Genomic DNA, 11,143 nt, shown 5'->3' on the forward strand with positions numbered 1-11,143 from the left:
AAAAAACGAGTTTCGTTTATTTTGTTCGGATTAAAAAACGGAAATGAAATATGGCAAAACGGTGTAAAGGGTTAATAAAATGCAACTGACATTTGTATCCAGAAAGAAGTTCGATGAATTAAATTTATAATACCATTTCCAACGCGGCAATGCGGTCTGACAAGAGCGAGTGGAAGCTTTAAGAATTACCGAGATCCCCCTTTATATTACATTTATTTTCACCAACTTGAAATGTCATATAAGCAATAACTAAGCATTATTCAGTATGTATTATGTCACGTGTGCATGTAAAATAATTGAGAATTTTGGTGCCCCCAATTCGTGTAACATTACGAAATCCCCGTTAAAAATCGCGTTGTTGTTGTGTGTCAGAAACAAGTGAAACCATTTTGTTATTATTTAATAAAGACGTATCGATAAATGCTATTGTAAAAGAGTTATTATCACTGATATTAGTTACAATAAATGCGGTAACTTCGGGGAAGTCGGTACCCGCGCGAGCGTCTGATATTGGTAGCCTTATTAATTTATAATAGCCTGACCGTATTCCATTTCGTACAACGCTAATTTTATATCAGACAATGTCCAAACTTACTGTGTTGTTTTTTGCGCTTTAAATTATAGTGATTGATAAATGTCCCATAAGCAATGTTTTATATGATTAATATCACTTTTATACGCAATAACATGTGGGATTGAGGTACCCACCCGCGTCAGAAAGCGCGTAAAACTTCGCCGAATTCCCCAGTTATAAAGCGCTATTTCGTGTCAAAATACACGGGTATGGGGGAATGTTTCGGTAATAATTTTGTTAATAACACGGGTAAATACCAGTGAAGTGTTAATTTATTGCAATACCACCATTACACGTAATAACGGGTTCGATTTCGGTAAGCGCGCAAGCGTTTGAGAGCGTGTTTGTAATGTACCGATTACCCGTTTATAAATAGCTGATGTTCTCTTTAATCGTATTTGTTTGCATTTGCAGAATAACTAAATGGCATCAACCCCTGTACAAGTGTAATATGGTGTTAAACAAGTCCATAAAATCATCCGGAATATCGCGTAAATCTATATACAGTCTATAGGCAAAGAAGCCATTTTGGTGTAAGCTTGTCTAGGTTTTCTTCCCGCTGAGCCACGTGATTAAGTGGGCGGAGCGATCACTGATAGGCGTCATGTCAAAAAGTATTCGGTTCCATAAAAATATTAATAGCGATAAATTGTTCGTACTTAACAACTTGGATAACATAACTGTATATTTTATAAAGAGCGAGTACTTATTCGAATCTTAACCATTTGGTTAATATTTCGATAGGTGTACAATAAAAAGCAATGTCTTCTTAATTGAATGCAATTAAACAATATGAGCCATAAAGTCCAATCAAACTATTATATTGCATAGTATCTTATGGATAACGATCAATATTTTTTACATGCCGAACCGGCAGTCTTTATAAAATAATATTTTAATAGGAAGAAAAGAAGCACATTTAGCAAGGCGAGAATGTTTTTGATCAGCCTCGATCTTAAAAAACGGGGCTTCGTGCATTTGTGTAAAACTGGTCGTCCCAGATTCGCCTTTGCACTCCTAACGTGCTTATCGAGGACGTCACTTTTGACTAAACTGGGTTTTTGCTAAGATGATACGTCCTTTTCACGAAAAAAATATATACATTAACAGCGGAAAGTGGTTTCCCAGATTAGCGTGTGCGGACTGCACAAGCTTATCTGGGATGAAACTTTACACACGTGCTTTAAGCCCCGTTTAACCAGATCGCGACACATTAATATTTGTCTTTAAACGTCCATAAAAAATATGCATCAACCTTTGGCAGGGAATTACGTCACCCGAACATTATCCGTTACTTTGGCGCGACGTACGTAAAAAAGACATCGGGCTTAGTCTGGATCATGGTCATGGAGCTGTGTAACGCTTCGCTGAAGAGCTTGTACATTGGTGTACTGTGGTAACGCCTCGCTGAAGAGCTTGTACATTGGTGAGTATTGTGTAACGCCTCGCTGAAGAGCTTGTACATTGGTGAGTATTGTGTAACGCCTCGCTGAAGAGCTTTACATTGGTGAGTATTTGTGTAACGCTCGCTGAAGAGCTTGTACATTGGTGAGTATTGTGTAACGCCTCGCTGAAGAGCTTGTACATTGGAAAGCATTATGTAACGCCTCGCTGAAGAGCTTGTACATTGGTGAGTATTGTGTAACGCCTCGCTGAAGAGCTTGTACATTGGTGAGTACTGTGTAACGCCTCGCTGAAGAGCTTGTACATTGGTGAGTATTGTGTAACGCCTCGCTGAAGAGCTTGTACATTGGTGAGCATTGTGTAACGCCTCGCTATAGAGCTTGTACATTGGAGAGCATTTTGTAATGCCTCGCTGAAGAGCTTGTACATTGGTGAGTATTGTGTAACGCCTCGCTGAAGAGATTGTACATTGGTGAGTATTGTGTAACGCCTCGCTGAAGAGCTTGTACATTGGTGAGTATTGTGTAACGCCTCGCTGAAGAGCTTGTACATTGGTGAGTATTGTGTAACGCCTCGCTGAAGAGCTTGTACATTGGTGAGCATTGTGTAACGCCTCGCTATAGAGCTTGTACATTAGTGAGTACTGTGTAACGCCTCGCTGAAGAGCTTGTACATTGGTGAGTATTGTGTAACGCCTCGCTAAAGAGATTGTACATTAGTGAATATTGTGTAACGCCTCGCTGAAGAGCTTGTACATTAGTGAGTATTGTGTAACGCCTCGCTGAAGAGCTTGTACTTAGTGAGTACTGTATAACGCCTCGCTGAAGAGCTTGTACATTAGTGAATATTGTATAACGCCTCGCTGAAGAGCTTGTACATTGGTTAGTACTGTGTATAGCCTCATTCCTCATTGAAGAGCTTGTACATGTGTGAGTATTGTGTGTAACGGCTCGCTATAGAGCTTGTACATTGGTTAGTACTGTGTAACGCCTCGCTGAAGAACTTGTAAATTAGTGAATATTGTATAACGCCCTTGCTGAAGAACTTGTACATTAGTGAATATTGTATAACGCCTCGCTAAAGCGCTTGTACATTGGTGATTATGGATGGACATGGACTACCGTTTCAGCTTTTTCTAAATGTGTTATTGCTATTGATTTAAAATGGATATGAGTCTTCCATTGTTGCAAATAATGAACGAGTTCCTAGACCCACGATCTGTAATATTCATCTAAGTTATACCTCAACCTACGAATATATTTACACAATTTGTTACATATCATTGGACATATTTCTCGTAAACTGTTCTTAGGGTACTGTAGAATTATTATCATTCGTGGGACATATTTCTCGTAATCTGTTCTTAGAGGACTGTATAATCATTATCATTCGTGGGACATATTTCTCGTAAACTGTTCTTAGGGTACTGTAGAATCATTAGCATTCGTGTGACATATTTCTCGTGAACTGTTGTAGAGAACTGTAGAATCATTATCATTCGTGGGACAAATTTCTCGTAAACTATTATTAGGGTACTGTAGAATCATTGTCATTTGTGGGTCATATTTCTCGTAACTGTTATTTTGATACTGTAGAATCATTATCATTCTTGGGATATATTTCTCGTAAACTGTTTTTAGGGTACTGTAGAATAATTATCATTCGTAGGACATATTTCTCGTGAACTGTTCTTAAGGTACTGTAGAATCATTATCATTCGTAGGACATATTTCTCGTGAACTGTTCTTAGGGTACTGTAGAATCATTATCATTCGTGGGACATATTTCGCATAAACTGTTCTTAGGATACTGTAGAATCAGTATTATTCATGGGACATATTTCTCGTGAACTATTCTTAGGGTAATGTTGAAATCATTATCATTCGTGAGACATATTTCTCGTGTACTGTTTGAGGGTACTGTATAATCATTATCATTCGTGGGACATATTTCTCGTAAACTGTTCTAAGGGTACTGTTGAATCATTATCATTCGTGGGACATATTTCTCGTTAACTGTTCTTAGGGTACTGTATAATCAGTATTATTCGTGGGACATATTTCTCGTGAACTGTTCTTATGAAAATGTAGAATCATTATCATTTGTGAGACATATTTCTCGTGAACTGTTCTTAGGGTACTGTAGAATCATTATTATTCGTGGGACATTTTTCTCGTAAACTGTTATTAGGGTACTGTAGAATCAGTATCAATCGTGGGACATATTTCTGGTAAACTGTTTTCAGGTTTCTGTAGAATCATTATGATTTGTGGGACATATTTCTCGTAACTGTTCTTAGGGTACTGTAAAATCAGTATCATTCGTGAGACATATTTCTCATAAACTGTTCTTAGGGTACTGTAGAATCATTATCATTCGTGGGTCATATTTCTCGTGAAATGTTCTTAGGGTTCTGTAGAATCATTATCATTCGTGGGACATATTTCTCGTGAACTGTTCTCAGGGTTCTGAAGAATCATTATGATTTGTGGGACATATTTCTCGTGAACTGTTCTTATGGTACTGTAGTAACAGTATCATTCGTGGGACATATTTCTCATAAACTGTTCTAAGGGTACTGTAGAATCATTATCAATCTTAGGGTCATATTTCTCGTGAAATGTTCTTAGGGTTCTGTAGAATCATTATCATTCGTGGGACATATTTCTCATAAACTGTTCTAAAGATACTGTAGAATCATTATCATTCGTGAGCCATATTTCTCGTGAACTGTTCTTATGGTACTGTAGAATCATTATCATTCGTGGGACATATTTCTCATAAACCGTCTAAGGGTACTGTAAAATCATTATCATTCGTGGGTCATATTTCTCGTGAACTGTTCTTAGGGTTCTGGATAATCATTATCATTCGTGGGACATATTTCTCGTCAAATGTTCTTAGGATACTGTAGAATCATTTTCATTCGTTGGACATATTTCTCGTGAACTGTTCTTAAGGTACTGTTGAATCATTATCATTCGTGAGACATATTTCTCGTGAACTGTTCTTAGGGTACTGTAGAATCATTATCATTCGTAGGACATATTTCTCGTAAACTGTTCTTAGGGTACTGCAGAATCATTATCATTTGTATGACATATTTCTCATGAACTGTTCTTAAAATACTGTAGAATCATTATCATTCGTGGGACATATTTCTCGTGAACTGTTCTTAGGGTACTGTAGAATCATTGTCATTCGTGGGACATATTTTTCGTAAACTGTTCTTACGGTACTGTAGAATCATTATCATTTGTGGGACTTTTTTTTTATTCTTTATTTCGTGGGATGACCGATACACGAAATTAACACAACACGTCCGAAAATGACCGACGTAATTTGTTTTTTTTCCAAAATCAGAACTCAACGAATAAAGGTCTCCACAAAGACTTGGTCTGAATTCACGTACGTAAAGTGGCATCCCAGATCAGCGTGTGCAGTCCGGAAAGGCTTATCAGGGACAACACTTTCCGCTTTTATGGCCTCCTCATATGAAGGAAGTCTATACCAAGGTCTTTAATGAAAACAAAGACTATAAATGATTTTTGAGCATGTGGTTTATTTCAGACGACATTAACAAGGACAACCACGTACCTGGCATGATGCCCCCTGAGCACCCAGGCGGCAGGCGGCGGTGAAGAGGACGCTGACTCATTGACTCGACATCGTTAAGGGCCTGGAGTATATCCACGAGAAGGGCTACACGCACAGAGATATGAAGCTGGAAAACGTGCTGGTGAGTTCACGGATTATTTGAGCCGCGTTTTGGAAAACTGGACTTAATGCATGTGCGTAAAGTTTCGTGCCATATTAGCCTGAAAAGTTTGCACAGGCTATTCAGGGACGACACCGTTCCGCGTTTCTAGAATGTTTCGTTTAAAGGAGTCTGTCCTAAACAAAAATCCAGTTTAGGCAGGAAGTGTTGTCTTTGATTAGCCTGCACGGACTACACAGGCTCATCCGGGACGACACTTACGCACATGCATCAAGCCCGGTTTTTCTAGAACGAGGCTCACGCATTGTGGTCTTTGTCATGTTTTAAAGATAGCATTGATTTTCTTGATATTGGTTGATTCACCTTCTACATAACGGTTTTTTGTTAGGTCAACAGTAAGTGGATTTTCATTAAATTATTTGCATCATTATGCTACCGTACCTCTTAATCTTTAAATTAGTAAACCAGCTAACTCAGGTCAGGTTTGAGCAGGTAAACTGCAAACCATTCCATGACTGAAATACTGTAAAATACTGCGTAAAAGAAACAAACCAAGAACAAAATAATTTATGTTGTTTTGACAGTTAATTGTTACTTTATGTCATTTGCTTTTACAATAAAATATCAAATGATTGAGGTCCGTAAAAGGCCTGGTATCGTTGTTTGTCCGTACATAATAATTTAATATTACTTACAATCGGAAATGAAGACGTGGCCAAATAACCGATGTCGGTGTAACGAAACAAAACGAGCAACCTCGTGCGCACGTGCAACGGTTCCCCGGCGTATATGGCACCGGAAGTTCTATTGTCCACTAAAACCCAGACGAACAAGATAGATATATACAGCCTGGCGCTTATATACTGGAGATGTGTGTTCGGGCACGACGTATCCAGCGATATGAATCGGGAAATCCTCGGGCTCGGTTTTCAAGGAGATGCGTTATCAAAGCTTCGCGAGCGTCAAGGTGATGCGAAAGGTGGATGGCGACCGAGTTAAGCCACCGGAACAGGCCGCCGAACAGCTTTATCGATATTATCAAAAGAAGGTTGGTCTGACAACCCTGACCAGAGACCGGAAGCGAAGGAAATTCGGATCTTTCTTGAGGAACTGATTCGCAACAACTGAGGGATAAAAACAAATACATACATCACAAGATATATTTTCCAATGGCCGTATTATTCTTACATATAATATCCCTTGATTTTTTCATGATAAGATGCAGATTGGTTATTTACTTGTACTTTGTATGCTTTTATTCCTTTTTAGCATTATCTCAGCATGTGGCAAAGTATAGTGGTAGTGGGTTTGTGTGCGTTCAAGCACGAGTATACGCTTAAAGCACGTAGATTATTAAATGCACAACAATTCAGCTGCATTAATAGACTTAACAAGGTGTATGAAGTGCGTAGCAATTTAAATCAGTTTGTGTTAGTTTAATTATACTAAATTGTTATTTATTGTGCGTGTGGGTTTCACATAATATTACCTTTCGCTTCAACCAAAGTCAAGACAAGCCATTTATGTTTAGGCTGTTATTCGTACGACGTTTACGATGTGGTTTTGTCATTGGAAAAAAAGGGCTTAACACATGTGTGTTACGTGTCGTCTAAAATATACCTGTACAATCCGCTCAGGACAATCAGGGATGACTTTTAACGCTTACTTAAACTGACGTTTTGGTTAAAAAGAAGTCTTTTCTAAACCCAAATCCAGTTTATGCGGAAAGTGGTCGTCCCTAAAAGTGTCGTCCCAGTTTCTCCCGAACAATGCTCTTACTTGTCATCCTCGTTATACTCTCTGTCATATTTTAAAGGGATCTTTTCACGGTTTGGTAAATTGACAAAATTGAAAAAAAATGTTTCAGATTCGCAAATTTTCGTTTTAGTTATGATATTTGTGAGGAAACAGTATTACTGAACATTTACCATAGTCCAATATAGCCATTATATGTATCTTTTGACGATTTGAAAACCTAAAAATTATAAAGCGTTGCAACGCGAAACGATTGAAAAATTTGGAGAGTTCTGTTGTTGTCGTTTAAATTTACAAAACTACGAAGATTACTTATATAAGGTATAAAATGGTACCGGCTACTTTTTTTACTTTTTTAAAATTTTATTCTAGATTTTTTACTGGAGCTTTTAAGATCCAATGTTTACATTTATCAATATAAAGCATTTAATGACAAACTTCAAAATATTCCAAAATCTGTGAAAAGGCCCCTTTAATTGCATGAATTGACTGAAATGTGACGATTAAATGTAACGGCAATAAATAATAATAAAGAAAGCAGTAATCTCAGAAGAATGATGCGTGATATATATTCGTTTTTGATTTTGTTTTCCTTATAGATGTTATTGTATTTACTGGTACATGTATTAGTATTGTTGCTAAAATGTGTTTTAGATTATGTGAATATTTTATGTACGTTTGTTGTGTGACAATCTTACATTCGACAGTAATTGAACTGTCAAAGTATTCTAGAGGAGACTGTCGTTCAAAATAAAGTACATGTATCACTTTATACTTTGACACATTTCAAACTTACTTGTTTGCTGAAAGTTAAATTAGTTTAACTCAAATTTATTTAGAATTTGGTATAACTTTATTTATGTAAAATCCTAGTTATCTATTTAAACAATCAGTATTTTTATTTTTAATAAATTTCCCCAAAATGCGGATTTGTGTTGTTTTATCTGCGATTTTAACTTTATAAATGTAATGACATATATTGGATGCAATTCACGTGTGCCAAAACCAAGAGGCCACAGGTTGGATCCCCAACTAATCCCTAACCTCTAACTTGCCTTTCTAAAGAGATGTCATACTTAGATACAGCGTACAAGGCGTATCACACCGGCACTTAACCCATTTATGCCTAGCGTCTAATAAAGGCCTTGGCAAACAACGTAGACCCAGATGAGACGCCGCATGATGCGGCGTCTCATCTGGGTCTGCGCTGTTTGCTTAAAGGAATTTCTGTAAGATATTCTTAATATAGGACTAAATATAATGGACATCCCCCTAATTTTGAAAATAAATTGATCCGCATTTGAGAAGGATTAGAGTCCACTAGGAATAAATGGGTTAAATTGATATATGCCCCAAAACGTAGTGTTCATAAACAGAATGAGAAAATACATGTATTTAGTTGGTTCTTGTCTAAAAGTATATAGATACAATTTGTATTCATTTTCTAGGCAAAATCAATCTAAAATATTATAACTATTAAAAATATCATGACTAAGCAGTATTCATAATTAAATTTGAATCATAAAATTGTTAGTCAATCACACAGCTTATTTGTGTCTACGTCATCATTTCATGGGGTATTATATGTTTATAAAATACTTAAACGACCGTTGATAATGAACTTCATCACACAGGAACACGTTATGGTATGCCGGAGTAGATGTTCAAAGCAGACTTCTTTTATCAGTGCCATATAATTATTAACATTATCAGTGAGTCGCGTTCTGAGAAAACTGGGCATAATGCATATGCGTAAAGTGTTATCCCAGATTAGCCTGTGCAGTCCGCACAAGGTAACCAGGGACGACACTTTCCGCCTAAAATTGATTTTCGGTAAGGAGGGACTTCCTTAAAAATAAAAATACCATAAAAGCGGAATGTGTCATCCCTGATTAGCCTTTGTAGACTGCACAGGCTAATCTGGGACGACACTTACGCATTTGCATTAAGCCCAGTTTTCTCAGAACGCGGCCCAGTTAAATGAACTTGCTACACTTCTAGATTGTTCAGTTGTTTAAACATGCTGAAGCATGCATTATGTCAACGAATGCAAAAACGGTTCAAATTAGATTAACATTTCGCTTAAGTAATAAAATTCATTCTGTTTGATCAAACCTTTGCTTGCAAAACCGAAAAGAATGGAATTGTTTATAAATTGAGTCGTGTTTTGAGAAAACTGGGCAAAATGCATGTGCGTAAAGTGTCGGCCCAAATAAGCATGTGCAGTCCGCACAGGCTAATCAGGGACGACACTTTGCGCCTAAATTGGATTTTTGCTAAGAAGAGAATTCATTTAAACGAAAAATGCCATTAAAGCAGAAAGTGTCGTTCTAGATAAGCATGTGTGGATTGCACAGGCTAATCTGGGACTACAATTTACGCCGTGCATTAAGCCCAGTTTTCTCAGAACGAGGCTCAATGAATTAAAGATATTATGCATATTATGCATAACCAATTATGCGTATTTTGGGTGCATTACAGCCACACAGGTAGCTTATATTGTTGATGTGTGGATTTAAAAATTTTGGCAAATTCGATGTTGTCAAATAACACGAAGTAATGCCAATGTTAACATTGATTCTGCAAAATGCGCGGGCATCTCTGTTTGTTCCCGTCTGACCTCATCCACCGACATCTTATGCTGTACACCCGTCACACTCAGAAGTCTCGTCACAGGAGTTTGCATATAAAGATAATTCACAACGATCATATATTCCAATATTTCAAAATCTTCAGCTGCAAAAGTTGAGGAATTTCGATGATTACTTGTATGAGCATACTACTAACAGAAAAGCAAACACTCGAAACGGTTACACTCAGTCTATTTTGCACATGTTTGTACTGGTTTTTGTATGGAATGCCAGTAGCGGTTGGGGAAATATTACCTCAAAATTCAGTCCTCGTAAATACTACCCTGTGATAAAAATATTCACATTGATTGAAAACAAACATGATTGTCTATAATTATTACGTGCTAAACTCGTTGTTATACAATGAATGCAAACTAAATATTTACGTTAAATATTGATGTTAAGGCGAATGGATGGCCATTGTATATATTTTAGAAGTCCCATGCACCACTTTGTTTTCTTAACTCAATATTTCAAAATCCTCAACTGCAAAAGTTCAGGACATTTTATTGGTACTTAATAAGATATATAATAATCTCAGAAAAATAATGTTCAAAACTTTCGCAATTAGTTCTAGGTTGACCCCCATTTTGGGGTAGATTGACTAGCGTATTGCAAAATGCGACATCTTTTTTTAAAATCCCATTTGACCTCATCCACCGAAATCTTGTGCTATACAACAGTCACACGCAGAACGTACTAAGGTCTAAAAAAAGAGTAAATAACAACTGGAAACGGATTTTATCTCAGCAAATTCTCAGATTAAAACATGTTAAATGGGTATTATGCTCGTCAGATTTTTGGGAGCCATATCTGATTCGCGATGTATTGGACAACACGATATAACAGACCGTGATATATAGGAGTTGCAGTGTATTCAATTAAGTTTTTTGGTAAGAAAAGAAACAAAGCCTACCTACCGACCCACATTTTTTGGGAATGTAACCAGAAACAAACCTTGTTTTAGGCCTAAGTATGCAATAAAAAACCCAACAGCATAGTAACTTGTGCTCTTGTTAGAAAAAGGATTGTACGAAAACTTGTGCACACTATATATGCAAA

The sequence above is a fragment of the Dreissena polymorpha genome, chromosome 6 (genome assembly GCF_020536995.1).
Source record: "Dreissena polymorpha isolate Duluth1 chromosome 6, UMN_Dpol_1.0, whole genome shotgun sequence".
Classification (NCBI taxonomy): domain Eukaryota; kingdom Metazoa; phylum Mollusca; class Bivalvia; order Myida; family Dreissenidae; genus Dreissena; species Dreissena polymorpha.